At 39.6% G+C, this 15,730-nt stretch overlaps 1 protein-coding gene across 2 annotated transcripts in view; it reads left to right on the top strand.

Moving 5' to 3' along the window:
• unc5da (unc-5 netrin receptor Da) overlaps nucleotides 1–15,730 on the top strand; it is a 506,379-nt gene that overhangs the window by 395,240 nt on the left and 95,409 nt on the right. The gene's annotated exons all lie outside the window — the stretch shown is intronic.

The following is a 15,730-nucleotide window of genomic DNA, read 5'->3' on the forward strand; positions in this document are numbered from 1 at the left end:
TACAGTCTTGGATATGTTTAGGGGGTGAGTTCCAGAGGGAGGGGGTGGCTATGGAGAAGACTCTGTCCCCCCAGGTTTGGCGCTTGGTTCTTGTTGGTGGGGAGAGGAGATTGAGGTTTGACGAGCAGAGATTACGGAAGGGGGTGTGATGGTGCAGGAGGTCAGTAAGGTAAGGAGGGGCCTTTTGGTTTAGGGCTTTGTGGGTGAGGAGAAGGATTTTAAATTTGATGCAGTAGGGGACAGGGAGCCAGTGGAGGTTTTGAAGGATGGGGGTAATGTGGTCATGAGAGTGGGTGTGGATCAGGAGGCGTGCTGCAGAGTTCTGGATGTATTGGAGTTTATTGAGGACTGTAGAGTATCTGCCATAGAGGATGCTAGTGCAGTAATCTAGTCTGGATGTGATGAAGGCGTGGATGAGAGTTTCAGCTGCAGGGGAGGAGAGTAGTGGACACATGCAGGCTATGTTTTTCAAGTGAAAGAAGGCCATTTTTGTGAGCTCGGTGACGTGTTGATCAAAGGAGAGGTGACTGTCAAAAATGATACCAAGATTGCGGGTGTGAGGGGAGGGGGACAGGGTGAAGGTGTTAATTTGAAGGCTGAAGTTATGGATGGATTTGGTGAGGGATTTGGGGCCAATGATCATGAGTTCGGATTTATTGTAGTTCAGAGAAAGGAAATTGTTGTTCATCCTGGTTTTTATGTCAGAGAGGCCGTTGGTTAATGTGGAGAGTGTGTCTGAGGTGATGGAGATGTTTCATAGGATGTCATTGGCATACCAGTGAAAGTTGAAAAAAAGTTAACACTTTTTTGCCACTTTTTAACCACTTTTCACCATTTTTACTGCCAATGTTTGCTTACCTGCATGGGCCTCCCATTTGGCTGGACTCCAGAAAGCTCTTGACCCCCCATACAGGCAGCATTAACTTTGGGTAGACTGAAGATTATGACTTAGTGTGCTTTCACATCAGGCTCTCTTCATTCGAACCGTGCCACAGCGTGTTTTTTCTCTCCCTCTTCGTCTCTCTCTGTCGTACGTATAAATCACTAATCTGTTCTGCTGTTTTTCAACGATAAAGGCAAACAAAGTTTTCCAGATCCACTTATATCTTCAAACAAAATTTTGATTCAGGTCCATCATTATCCACTTCTCTCAGTTAACCTTTAAAATAATTTTACCTTCATGAATGCAAATTTATTATTTATCTTCACAATTATGGCCTGAAATTTGATATTTACATGGCTGTCCAAATGATTATTATTTTTCTTTGGATTATTGAAAACCAAAAACCTTTATCTTTTTATTTGTGATCAGGTTTTATCATGTATGATTTATGTTCACAGTAAGGAAAAATTAATATTGCTATATTTACTTACTAACCAGCAAATATTCAGTCCTGTACATTTATAAACTATCAAAAAGGGGTCAGTTAATGGAAGAATAAAATACTAACATGGCACAGATTACATTTTCTCTCTCTTGGACACCAACAGCACAGCTAATGTACACGGATAAGCAAGGAGACATGCTTCTCCGTCCCTTCCCCCCCACACCTTCCTTCCTGACCCCAAGGACCCCATGGATGAACAAAAACCTGATAAAAGCAAAGACTTAAGGGTATTGATGGTGTCAATCCAACATGTCACATTATCAGGGTTAGCTAGGCATGTCTCTGCAGCCTAGCAGGCAGAATCACCAAAATCCAATAGCCACTACTCTAGCCACATCTATGAGCTACATGTATGTTATTCATTTATCATGGCCCATGCAGTAAATATAAGGCAAATTAAAGAAATGAAAATAGACCTGAGTTCAACAGAGATGGCCAAAACAACAGCATTCACAGACCAAAGCATCGGCACAGGGACAGAGAGTTGAACAAACAGCTGGAAGACCAGACAGTTGGACAGTTTTGCCGTCAGGTGTGGTTTGACTGATCCTGAGTGAAGGGCGGATCGATGCTGCAGGGATCAATACTTCGACACTCAAACGCAGCTCACTTGTTATCAATACCGGCTAAAAAGGATTGATTAGAAAGCTGTTGTGTTTTATTTAAGTTAGGTTGGAGGTTCAGCTGTCTTTAAATGCACTCAGATAGTGCAGGTTTGAAACTGAACCCCGCGGACTGGGGTGACCCAGCGATCACTGAGTCCACCACAGATGACCTTCCAAAGTCTGATTTTTGTACACAATTTCACAATACGTAAAATTAGTTTCATCTACTTCAAAGTGATTATATTAGTTCTATATTTTAATAACATTCTTGGAGTTTTATGTGATATATATTTTGTAAGAAAATGTGATTTTTAATAGTTTTGATGGGAAAAAAAACTAGGAGTCTAGTGCAACCTCCCATTTGCTTACATCTGTAGCACTCTGATAAGGTGGTAGTACGACATTACTGACTTGTTTGAGTAAATATTCTATTATATACTGGGTCTGGTAGCTTGAAAATAATCCAACAGGAGTGAAGCTTTTGTGAAAATCAGGGGTTTTATTTATTAAAGTGCATAGAATCCAGACTAAGAGTACGTGCACCCAAACCCAGATCGTGCACCCTTATAAAACTGTGTACGTGTTCATGTATTTCTCTTTTAAAATAACCCCATCAGGAAATGTGCAAATGTAAATCTGCCTCCTTTCAGCCTTAAACAGTCAATGCAAAGGACCTTATGACTGAAAATACATCAAATGAGCTCCTTGGCTTCAAAAGAAGCTTGTTGAAGTGGTTTAAGCATCTGATCTGGATGCCTCCTGAGTACCTCCCTTTGGAGGTCTTTGGGGCATGTCTAGCTCAGAGCAGACCTCGGGGAAGACCCAGAATGTGCAGGAAGGATCATATATCCTGTTTGGTCGGGGAACATCTCAGAATGCCCCAGAAGGAGTTTGAATATGTCTGGAGAAGAGGAAAGCCTGGGTTGACTTGGCATGTTGCCACCACAACCTAGTACTGGATAAGCAGAAGATGGATGGATGGATGTGTGGATTGATGGCTGGCTGGCTGTGTGGATGGATGAATGAATGGATGGATGGATGGATGGATGGATGGATGGATGGATGGATGTGTGGATTGATGGCTGGCTGGCTGTGTGGATGGATGGATCTCTGGATGGATGGATGGATGGATGGATCTGTGGATGAATGGACAGATGGATGGATGGATGGATGGATGGATGGATCTGTGGATGGTTGGATGGATGGATTAAATGAATGGATGGATGGATATTCTAATTCTTCTCCCCTTGTTATATATTTTATTACACTATTTACAGTACAAAATCAACCCAGTTAGGTACCATGTGATTGAAATTGCAACTCAAATCAAGACAATGAATTTAGCAAACAAGGCAGTTCTAAAAGCCATCTCTTGCTTTATTTTAATTGGTTGTTTTTTAACCCTCTCAGCCCTCTTGAAGCTAGCTGCTGTGCCATTCTAGTGATGCTATCCATGCCTTGGTTGCCCTTATAGAAGCTTTTCTGGCCAGTCTGAAACTTGGATGGCTTTCAGGGTATTCAAAGATTAAATCCACAACATAAAGTCTGATATTGATAGTCTTTGTATCCATTTTTTTATTCCATTATCAATCATTATTTGGCTTAGCTGCTATTGCTAACAGCCATGTTGTTTCCAAATATGTTTTGCTTCTTTGTGAATGTGTCAGTATTTAGGCCACAGAACCTGGAACTTATCACTGTAAAAAGTATATCTCCATTATATTTAGGATGATTTATCTGTCATGTTGCACCTTTTAGGATATTTTACTGTTTTCTTTGACATTCAGCAACGTAGTTAATGCGCCTTATATTGCCTGGTGTGTGTTGTCCATGTTGTGGGAGTCTTTAATTGTAGGTCTTATGTGACTTTTATGTGGGATTACTGATGGAAATTGGCAACTTGTTTAACCTGGTGCGACTATTTTTTCATGTCCCATGTCTGAATGATCACTAAACTAATGTGAGCTGAGCTAAATGAGCTAAATCTCTGAAAGGAAGCACAATCTTCATTGCTGCAACTAAGGACAAAAGGATATTAGCTGTGGAAACGCAACCAAGATCGTTTTTTACTCAGACCACGTCAAACTATACTGAACTGAACTGAATCACTTGGTGGAAAAGCATCAGAAATCCTTGTTTAAATAGTCTAGTGCGCAAGGCCACACTTAAATGGCGCCTTAATATTCTCATCTCAGTCTTTTTAAAAGCCTTAACAGAGTAAAAAGCTCCATATATATTGTAAATCTCAATTAGATTCAGATCGAGTCAGGATAAAAAGGTCCAAACTATTTAAATATCCTCTCATCTGCAGATGGGATTTGTATAGTTGACATTTGTATTGATGCTGATTCCAAAGTACATTAACATTGTGATTCACAGTGCATACATTTGCTAGTCTTTGTCATAGGAGATGAAAAAGTTGTGTTTTCTTTTCTCACTTGCATTCATTCATTAATTGCAGAATCAAAGCCTCAGCTTCTGGTGCCTTTGGCCTCGTGTTACCCCAAGTTTACAAGAGTGATTTGTTGTCAGATAGTGAGCAAATATAATCTGGAAGTTTTTTAATTACTGCCAACGAGCCGGGCTGCATCAGATGCCGCCGATGGGGATTGTCAATATAGTATCAGGGCTTGAGCCAAGGTTTACTCTGAGATGCAGAACAGCAAATGTAGTGGCATGACTGTGTAAAGAGACACAGCCATCTATATCCCCTCACAAATGTAACGTACCTGCAGGGAGAAGGCAGAATAAAGGCCTTTTTTTGGTCACCTATTCCTCAGTTTGGAACGCTCCTGTTAAATCTAATGAATTATGTAACGCTCTAATGTGTAAAAATAAAAGACTGCAGAGCCCAGAGCTGGCTGAACGGTCAGGTGTGTGACGGAGGAATCACACGTGCCGATCGGACCTCATCACCAGGCACCTTGTCCACTAACTCTCCTCTCCCTTCACCCTCACTTTGCCAGTTACAGTTCTTAAAAGTTATTAAAGTTTGATCGCTCACTCTCCTTGTAAAAAGATTCAAGCGTTAGCCTCTCCCTGACCCTGAATTCAAATGGTTTGAAATCTTATTCCATTTCATAGACGCTGTATCTTTCTCAAGAGCGTTGCTTAACTGTGATTTATAATTTATGTAAAATATCCTGCAGGGGGGAGACAACCCTTCACCTACTACATCATATATTTAGATAAGGAAAAACTATACATTTACTGCACATATTTACACTTTTCTAGCTGCTTACACAGATCTGTAGCAAAGCCCGTTTGGTGGCTAAAACTGAGTCTGTTTATGAGCTCAGCCATCCTGAAAACATCATCAAACACGCTTGGAAAAATTGATATCCCCTTATTCTTATGGGTTATCCTCATAGAAACAGAAAACACAGACACCATCAGTGACGTCATGTTCTGGAGAGGCATGAAGAAACCTTTAAATGGCATTCATCTGGTTGAAAAAGTTACCTTAACTTAACCTTTTGGTAGTAACATTAAAAGAGCTGGCACTGAGGCTGGAACATAAACCTTCTTGCAAACAGCTTCTGCACACCTACTTGTGAGTTATTTTAGCCATCCCCTAAATATGCAGAATTATGAATAATGCTTAGCCTTAAAAAAAAGATCAGTTATGAAAAAAAATCATCTCTAATATGGTATGTGAAAGGTCATCCTAATGTAAACCCTACCAGGGATTTCTTGACCTTTGCAGCCAGCCTGGGAACTGCCGTTTTCCCCACTTCCACATCAGCTTCATTATTCAACACTGGAGGCTGCTGTTTGTAACTAAGAGCTTTCCCTAAATAACCTCCAACTGTTCATTCATTCATAATGCATCTTTGGATGTTGTACATGAACTTACATCCCTCAGCTCAGCACAGGTCATATGAGGTGGTGGTACAATAATGCTTGAATTAATGGGCTTGTGAAGGAGGCAGTCATGGTGACCAAGTAGGCATAAGAGTTTGAGAGGGACCAATCATGGGCCAGTGTTCCAACTCCTGCAAATACATGTATTAAAGCATCTATTTTTGTTAAATATATGCTTTGAAACAAACTATTACCATCAAGCTTTCAAAGGTTATGAGGCTAAAATATGCTCCTGCTTCAATGTCGTAGTTTCCCCTCTACAGGATGTATGATTAGCTTGTATTTCTGAGCTTCAAGACTGATGAGAAATGGATAGAAATAGATGGTGAATGATGAGTCACTTACTGAAGTCTGTCAACCTCCAATGTTAGCAATCAACCACTGCTTTATTGCAGTTTTGAAGCTTTGCCACCAATATAAGAGAGTCTATTTCAGATCTAATGGTGGCATGAACAAGTCAAGCTAGCTCTCTATGTCTCTATGTATGTTTGATTTATCGAAAAGGAGGCTGTCACTGTTAGCAGTTTGGGAGCTAAGTCATGTTAAGCTGTGGTATTTCATTTTCAACTTCAATAATAACTGCTCTTTTATTAAAGCAACAAAAATAGTTTATTTATTTATACAGTATATGCTTTAAAATGTTAACCCCTTTAAACAGAATTACTTTTTATTGATAATGATGACAATGTTAATGGGCATTCATAACTAAATGATTAGGTTAGTAGTGTCTTCTTCATAGCTAGGCCATAATGTGCACAAATATCAGGATGCCAGAAAATAAAGTAGAAGAAACTGAGACAACTTTAATGAAAAAATAACTGAATAGTTGTGAAAAGAGACCAAAAAAAAGGGTGAAAAGTGGCAAAAATGAGTTTAAGTGGAAAACTAAGTGGCCTGACAATTGGGGAAAATTGGTAAAAAGTGGCAAAAAAGTGTCAAGTTGGGAAAAAGTGGCAAAAATGGGCAAAAAGAAGTGGAAAAATTGGTTTGATATGATAAAAAAGAAGTGGCAAATTATGGCAAAATAGCCAAAAAGTCGCAAAAAGAAGTGGTAAAAGAAATAGGTTGAAGTGGCAAAAAGATGTGGAAAATTGGGGGAAAAAGGGGGCAAAAATGGAAAAAAAAGTGACTAAAGAAATAATTAGAAAAGGACTCAGAGAGCGCAGACCTCCGCCATTAGCCCTAACTCCCAATAGTGAAGAATCCTTTAAAAACATTCATGGATCCAGATGGTGATCCGGATCACTCCAAAAATCTAATCAGTTCCTCCCTATGCCATTTCTGACATTTCCTGAAAATTTCATGAAAATCCGTCCATGACCTTTTTGAGTTATGTTGCTAACAAACTAACAATCTAACTAACCAACGAACAAACCCACCCAATCACATAACCTCCTTGCCGGAGGTAAAAAATGGGTTCAAGTGGCAAAAAAATGGAAAAACAAATAGTTGAAGTGGCATAAAGAAGCAGCAGATTGGGCCAAATGTGTCCAAACAATGGCAAAAATTTGCAGAAAGAAATTGAAAAAAATGGGTTTAAGTGGCAAAATAAGTGGAAAGAATGAAGTGGCATAAAGAAGCAAAAAATTGGGCTTAAAGAGGCATGAAGACATGTAAAAATGGTTTAGATATGGTCAGAAGAAGTGGCAAAAAGTGGCCAAACGATGGCAAAATTGGCAAAAAGTGGCAAAAAGAAGAGGTGGCAAAAATGGGCAAGTTTGATATGTTCCAAAAAATGTGGCAAATTGTGAGAAAAAAAAAGTGGCCAAATAAAAAATGAAAAAAAAAAAAAAAAAAATGGGTTGAAGTGGCAAAAAGGTGTGGAAATTGGGGAAAAAGGGGGGCAAAAATTGGCAAAAAAAAAGTGACAAAAAAGTGGCAAAAGAAATAAAAATAGGTTGAAGTGGCAAAAAGAAGTGGAAAATGGTTTAGATATGGTCAGAAGAAGTGGCAAATTGGGAAAAGGTGACCGAATATTGGCAAAATGGGCATAAGGTTGCAAAAAGAAGTGGAAAATTGGGTTCGATTTGGTCTGAAGAAGTGGCAAATTCGGAAAAATTGGCTAAACAATGGCATAAATGTGCAAATAGTTGCCAAAAGAAGTGCTAAAAACATGCAGAAAAGTGGTTAGATTGGTGAAAAAGTAGTACCAATAAATAATTTCATCATCAGCACCCAGTTATAGCTGACACACTGTTTAGTTCCAAAGTAAGTTAACTGTTAGTCAGGATGCATCAATACTACAAATCCAGCACACATACATTGTCATTGTCAATAAATCACAGCTGGGAGGGCCCATTTACTGGGTTTCAGGGGTCCAGTCTATGGGCAGGCTTGGTCATAACAGTGTTAAAGCTTCCAATTGTTAGCAGTAACAGCTTTGTGAGGAAGGATATGATGAATTGAATTTCTCTAAAATGTAAGGCATATAAAGTTCACTTGGCTCACTGTACTGTGGTGAGATTTCTTGGTGAAAAGGTAAATGCATTCATTGTATAGTATGATATTGTACTACATTACTAAGTTTCTCTGACATTATGTTAACATCTTCAGCTTGCACATAGAATTCTTTTATTAACACAGATGTAATGGATTCTATCTACTTCCACTAAGTTGCTCATTGTATCTGAAAAATCGTGTCTATTTTGCTTTGACAGCTGGTTAGAAACGATGGTAGTTGCACATTATATCCACACCTCTGGCAGATGTAAGACTGAGAAAGATGTATTTAAATCCCCAAAGTGCTGGAAATTCTTCCATTAGATGGTGCATCCTAACTGAGATGCACTCAGTATTAAATCACACTAAATTTATCAAACATATTGGTAAGATTCTGCACCTGTTAAGTACAATCTTGGCCATACTCCATAAATGCATGTCCTATTTGGATATTTTTAAGAGAGAAGAAAAGGTTGGAGGTTAATTTTCAATTCAGTCATTTTCTAGCATAATGCATTTTAATCTTACTTGTTTATTGCTGCCAACTGCCTGCAGGAAATGAAGTTCTTAAGGTTTTTTCTAATCATGTGGAAACATATTCTCCAGTAATTTTATATCATTAAAGACTATCAGACAAGTAGAAGTATAAAACAGTCCATGCTTTAGTTGATACACAGTTTTTTTTAGCTGCAAAGTTGACCTTACAAACTTGTCTCATTACGTAAGTCGCTCTTATCTAATAGTTGGTGTCATCCCATTTTAATTTCTGTGACCTTTTCTCTCGTCATAACAACACATGCGGTTTAGTGGAGAGAGCCTGCATTTAACTGAGAGCTGAGATAAAAAAAGTGGAGCGTTATTAGGCCGCCACTGCATTGTGCCTCTTCCTCTAAATACAATTTGTCGCTTGTGTAACAGCAGATAACCTGCCGACCAGTTCAGAGAAGTCAGTGTTGGTTCATTATCAGCCTCTAAAGCTTTGCCTAACACAATGTCAGCCATTTCCTGGTATCACATTTTCCTCCTCGCTTTTCTTCTCTCCTGTGCACTTAACATGTCAGATCTGCCACTCCCACCTGCCCTACAGTCACCCCCTTGTCTTCCTGCACACCTGCTCCCACTTCCAATCAGCCCTGTACCACATGGACCTCATACTTACATTTATTTCCCACCAGATCATCCATTGTGCTTCCTGCCCTAGAAGTCTAGCCATTTTCTGTATCTCACTTTTGCTTGTTATGACCCCCTGCTTGCCATTTGGACACCTGCGCTCCACTGTGATTCCCCTGTTGGAAACATTTACGGTATCTCATCTACCCTGCCTCCTTGGTTTTGACTTTTGCTTGTTTTCGACCTCAGCTGAACTTTTATTTTACTGGCCTCTGAGTTGTACTTTTGGGTTCAGACCTTCCATTTTAACTGAGCCTTTAAATTGTCTCGAGGTGACATTAGAGATGCCTTTGGGGGCGAATCTTTTCCGACAATACATGGACTATGTATAATGTAAGACTTGTAAAAACAACAGAGTTCACCTCTTTTATCGTCTGGTGAAAGAGGCAGCAGCATTTGCAGTGAGGGAGATAAAGCACAAGCCTCCTTCTTGTCAAGGTTAATTCCCAACTTCCCAGATAGTGGAAAGGGACAAAGACAGTTAGAGAGGGTAAAAGCAGCACAGACAGTGGAGGAACAACAGTGAACCAGACTTCACTCTTTCAGATAGGACACGAAGATTACGATTAATAGATGCATAGGAGGAAATGTGGGAGAAAAATATGGATGGATGGATGGATGGATGGACGGATGGAACTGTGGATGGATAGATGGATGGATGGAACTGTGGATGGATGGATGGATGGATGGATGGATGGATGGATGGATGGATGGAACGAACTGTGGATGGATGGATGGATTGATGGATGGATAGATGGATGGATGGATGGATGGATGGATGAAAAACATGAACTGATGGATGGACAGAGGGCAAGTGGATGGATGATGGATGGATGAATGATTAGATGAATGGATGGATGGATGGAGAGGTGGATATCTGGATAAAAGAATGGAGGGATGGATGGATGGATCAGAGTTGAAGCAATGGATGGATAGAGGGATGGTTGAAAATTAAAAACAACTTAATTGGATCCAGTGTGGGATGGATGGATGGATGGAGGGAGGGAGGAAGGGACAGACGGATGGATGGACAGGCAGGTGGTTGGATGGATGGATGGATGGATGGATGATGGATGGATGGATGGATGGGTGGATGGATGGTTGATAAAGGATGGATGGATGGATGGAAAGAATGGATGGAGGGATGGATGGCTGGAGATTAAAAACAACTTAATTGGATCGAGTATGGATGGATGGATGGATGGATGAATGAGATGAATTGATGTATGAACAGAGGGACATGCATATGGGTGATTGATGGATGAATGATTGGATGAATGAATGGAAAGAATGGTTGGAGATTAAAAACAACTTAATAAGATCGAGTGTGGGATGGATGAATGGATGGATGAACAGATGGATGGAGGGATGGTTGGAGATTAAAAATAATTTAATTGGATCTAGTGTGGGATGGATGGATGGATGGATGGATGGATGGATGGATGATGGATGGATGGATGATGGATGGAGGGATGGATGGATGGATGAATGGATGGATGGATGAAGGATGGATGGATGATGGATGGAGGGATGGATGGATGGATGGATGGATGATGGATGGATGGATGATGGATGGAGGGATGGATGGATGGATGGATGGATGAATGGATAAACGAAAGACGTGAATTGATGGATAAAAAGAGGATGGGTGATTGATGGATGAATAATTGGATGAATGGATGTAGGGTTGGATGTATGACTGGATGGATGGATGGATGGATTGATGGATGTTGGAGATGAAAAACATCTTAATTGGATCGAGTTTGGAAGGATGGATGGATGGAGATTAAAAATAACTTAATTGGATCTAGTGTGGGATGCATGGATGGATGGATGGAGGGATGGATGGATGGATGGATGGATGGATGGATGGATGGAGATTAAAAATAACTTAATTGGATCTAGTGTGGGATGCATGGATGGATGGATGGAGGGATGGATGGATGGATGGATGGCTGGAGAATAAAAACAACTTAATACGATCGAGTTTGGAAGGATGGATGGATGGATGGATGGATGGATGGAGATTAAAAATAACTTAATTGGATCAAGTGGGGGATGGATGAATGGATGGATGAACAGATGGATGGATGGATGGATGGATAGATGGATGATGGATGGATGTTTGACAGTGCTGGAAACACAACACTGTGCTGTTTTATGAGTCCATAATCCATATCCTTTACTTGCATAAAACAAAGAAAATAATGACTCTGATGAATTCACAGGAAGGTTGAAAGGTTTTATGATTAAAACAGAAAATCCTCTGTATTCCCCCACTAAGCAGATAGAAACTGACTGCTCTTATAATTTACTTGACTGATTGTTGCAGCTGTGGAGAATGTAGTGCAGCGTGGCCAGCAACACAGGGGTTGATTAGGCACTGAAGGTGTGAAATAGTGAAAGACAAAAATATCCAGACAGAGATGGATAGACCGACTGATGGAGGCCACCCTCTGTGGTTTGGACGGGTTTATCTTGAAAGCTGTGGAGCCAAATGATGAAAAAAGTCAAATTAAAGGCACATGATGAAAGACTTCTTAGCCATCAAAAGGAGAAAAAAATGTTTGTGACATCGTGACTGCTGATTTATTGATTTCCCAGCTCAATTTTTTCATCCAGGGTGCTTGGAAAGAGCCAAAGCAATCTCTGAGTTTGTTGGCTGTTGTTATAGTCCCTTGGCAAATGGACACTGCACAAACACACCCTCACAAACACACCGGAGTACAAGCCATGCACAAACACATGGAGCTCCCAGTGGGGCGGAGTTTTTAATCCTCAAATACACTGCCATAAATCAAACCCTGGTCCCTCATGCCCTGGCTCGTCTCTCTCAATGAAAAGCTCAAGCCAGTGGCACATTAATAGCAATTTACAGGGGCAGTCATGCGAGGAGAGGAGCATCAACAGAGCGTCCTCTATTTTGTAGTTCCTTATTACTTTCAGTCACTACACGGCCACTGAATTTGTAACGATAGAAGATGTGCCCTTCCTCCTGAACCCCTCCCCCTGAGTGGATGTCAGTCATGTCATACCTTTTCACAAACCCCCTTATCTTGCTACCCCTCACTTATCTTAATACATGTAGTAAGACAGCCGAGAAATGACCATTTCTGGTTTAAAGATAATATTTTAGGGCACAAATTCTGTTGTGCAGTCTTAGGAGAGGCTTTAGGAGTAGAGTGTGTAGCTTTGAAAGATATCAATGCATACTACACTGAAAAAAGGTTTTTTTACCCTGACAAAAACAGTAAATAAAAAAAGTATAATTTATCATGCAAGCACTGGCATTAATATGCATACCAAAACAAAGGGCTCATTGTCATTAAGGATTTCAAAGCTGCATTTAAAGCAGCATTTGCAGCATAATTCCAAAGCCAGACAAATTGCAATTTATTACTGTTTGCACAAATTTTAATTGTGTGCAAGGGGAAAGAGTATGACCATATTAGAGCTGGATGGATGGATGGATGGATGGATGGATGGATGGTTGGATGGATGGATGGATGGATGGACAGCTGACCCGATGGATGGATGGATGGATGGATGGATGGAAGGATAGATGGATGGATGAATGGACAGCTGACCCGATGGATGGATGGATGGATGGAAGGATAGATGGATGGATGAATGGATGGATGGATGACTGACCCATCTAAAAGGTGGATGAATGGACAGATGGATTGATGGGTGGATAGAAAAAAATCAGTTGGATGTAGATAAGAGATTGAGAGATGGATAAAGCTACATGGATGGATAAAAGGATGATTGAATAAAAAATGAAATCATTGTTTGCATGTTTTATTAATGAATGTGAGCTTGTTAACATTAAGTGTGTAAAAGGAGGAAGGCATTGCAACAATTTATATTCTAAAAATAGTGATGAAGTACAAGAGTAAAGGAAAAGCAATTTCCCAACATGTTGCATGTCCTTTATGTGAGCTGAAATGTGGAAAGTGTGAATGTCCCCTCTCTTTGGTGCACAATATCCAAATGCTGCTTCTCCATGTTTGGTTTGCACTCTGGGAACAGTTGACCTGACAGGTCGAAAGGTTCATATGGTAAAAGGACAGTCGGAGCTGTAAGCCATTGAGAGATTCGCAGACAAGCAGCAGTGAGTTTAAACTCTACCCTCTGACATGTTCGAGGCCAGCGAAGACTCCTGGGAAATAATGTGATGTATTCAGTTTTCTCTGATTCTTTCAGCAGAATTCTGACTGAGCTGAAGTTCAAAATGAGTAGTTTTTAGGAGGCTAAGACCCGACCTTCACAGTAACCCTTTGAAAATGAAGCCAGATGATTGCAGAAGATCAAAATGAAAATAGATATAATCTCAGCTAACATTTAAATCTGTTACAATGGATGTTATTTTACCCCAGGAGTCTCACTCCACAGTGGATTTTAGTACAAACTCTTATGTAGTTACAGTTCTGGAGAAATACTAAAGCCTGTATCTTAAATGAACCTAACAAGGAGAAAAGTCATGATTCTATAAAAAAAATACTCTTAAAAATGTCTGCAGTTGGAATAAGCAGTGCCAAAGGTGCAAAAACCAAGTATACCATGCATTAAGCTAACTCCTTAGCAGCATGACATGTAGCGGCATGTAAACTATTCACATAAGTGAAGATTGAGACACATATTTTGCTAAAAGTGCAAAATGAACAGTCAATAATGCTAAGTTTGTAGCTGATCAAGTCAGCCTATATTATTCACATTTATTGTTTCCCTTTTATCACGTCACAGCTAAAACCCAGCTTTCTGCAGACTCTGTTTGGCTGAGCAAACTCACTCAAGACTGCACAAAAACCCTGGCTTTTGGCAGATGGTGGGTGCTACTTTCCAACCCTGTCTGCGACCAGTGCAGAATAAAGTCCCATCTCTTCACTGGCACTAACCACACCAAGGCATGCAAACAGTGTGCTCCAGGTCCTGTCAGAATTTGTGCAATTGGTACATGTCATATATAACCATCTTAACAACTGATGACACTGGTGAACCACCACCATCTTACTTCAAACTATTACAGATTCAGCTAAGGCCGCGTCAGAGAGCAAGAATCCCTTTAGTGAAGTAACATGTTTAAAAAGAGCATTTCTAGCTTAATTGAAAACAGACACTTTCCAGATTTGTTCCCTTTTTTTGCCATTATCAGAAAACAACTAGAATACCATAACAAATTTAGCCTGCCTGTTAAAGAGATAAACACTGGCACTACAAAATGTACCTGCTGTGAATTAGCGAGCTAAAAACCAAATTTCCAGTTTAAAAAGGAGCAGTTGGAGGTAAGTAGTTGCTAGCTAAAGCTAAAACAAAATAGCTCACAGCTAAAAGGGAGAAAAAAAAGTTAAAATAGTTTTATGAAAATTGGAAAAAAGTTAGCTACATATGATTTAAGCTAACAGCTAGAAGTAAGAGGTAGGCATGCAGGTGTTAGCCATAGCATGGAAGGCTACACAGTGAAAAGTTCACTGCTAAGGGTAAAATACAACATTTTAACCATTCTTTAAAGTGAAAAAGTACTGAAAAGATATTAAGAATTATATAAATCATCGAGTTAGCCTACATAAAAGAAAGGCTAGTATTTTAAAATAGGTGAATGAATTAAACAAATGTGTTTAAATTATGTATAGGATAAGGATTAACTTGCCTAGTGCTAGCTTAAAGAAGGCTTGTAAAATAGGCTAACTGTTGAATTATTTGGTAGGAACAAAGTAAGAGTGTAATCTGTTGAAATAGGCTAACTTACAATTATAGTCATGGTTAGCTTAATTAGTTAAAGCCACTGAACTGCAGGCTAGTGGATTAGCTTTTGAAAGAGCTAGCAGAATTTAGGCTAAAGTGTTTAAGTGAGTGTAATATTAAAGGTTTTTGTGTTCTTTTTTAGTGTTAGCTTAAAAAAAGGCTAGCCAGAGTTAAGCTAATGTGCTCAAAAGGTTGAATTAGGCTACTTAGGGCTACTTAGGGTTTTTTTCGATTGCTTAAAAGCGATTTTGAAAACAGGGCCCATTTTGTCAAAACACTACACACAATTTACACAACCACACACAAGTAGCAGAACACCTCAGATCCTTTGCAAAAGTGAACACTCTTGTTAAAACTAATTTAATAAAACTATATTTTGTTACCATATGTAACACACATTTCATGTGACTTAATTCTGTTTGAACCAGTTACACAATGCTGTTGCTAACCTAAACACTTTTAGCAATTCTACTTCTAAGTGATTAGAGTACTGTAAGTGAAGAGTGCAAATACACAATA

Source organism: Cheilinus undulatus, linkage group 17, assembly GCF_018320785.1.
Source record: "Cheilinus undulatus linkage group 17, ASM1832078v1, whole genome shotgun sequence".
NCBI lineage: Eukaryota > Metazoa > Chordata > Actinopteri > Labriformes > Labridae > Cheilinus > Cheilinus undulatus.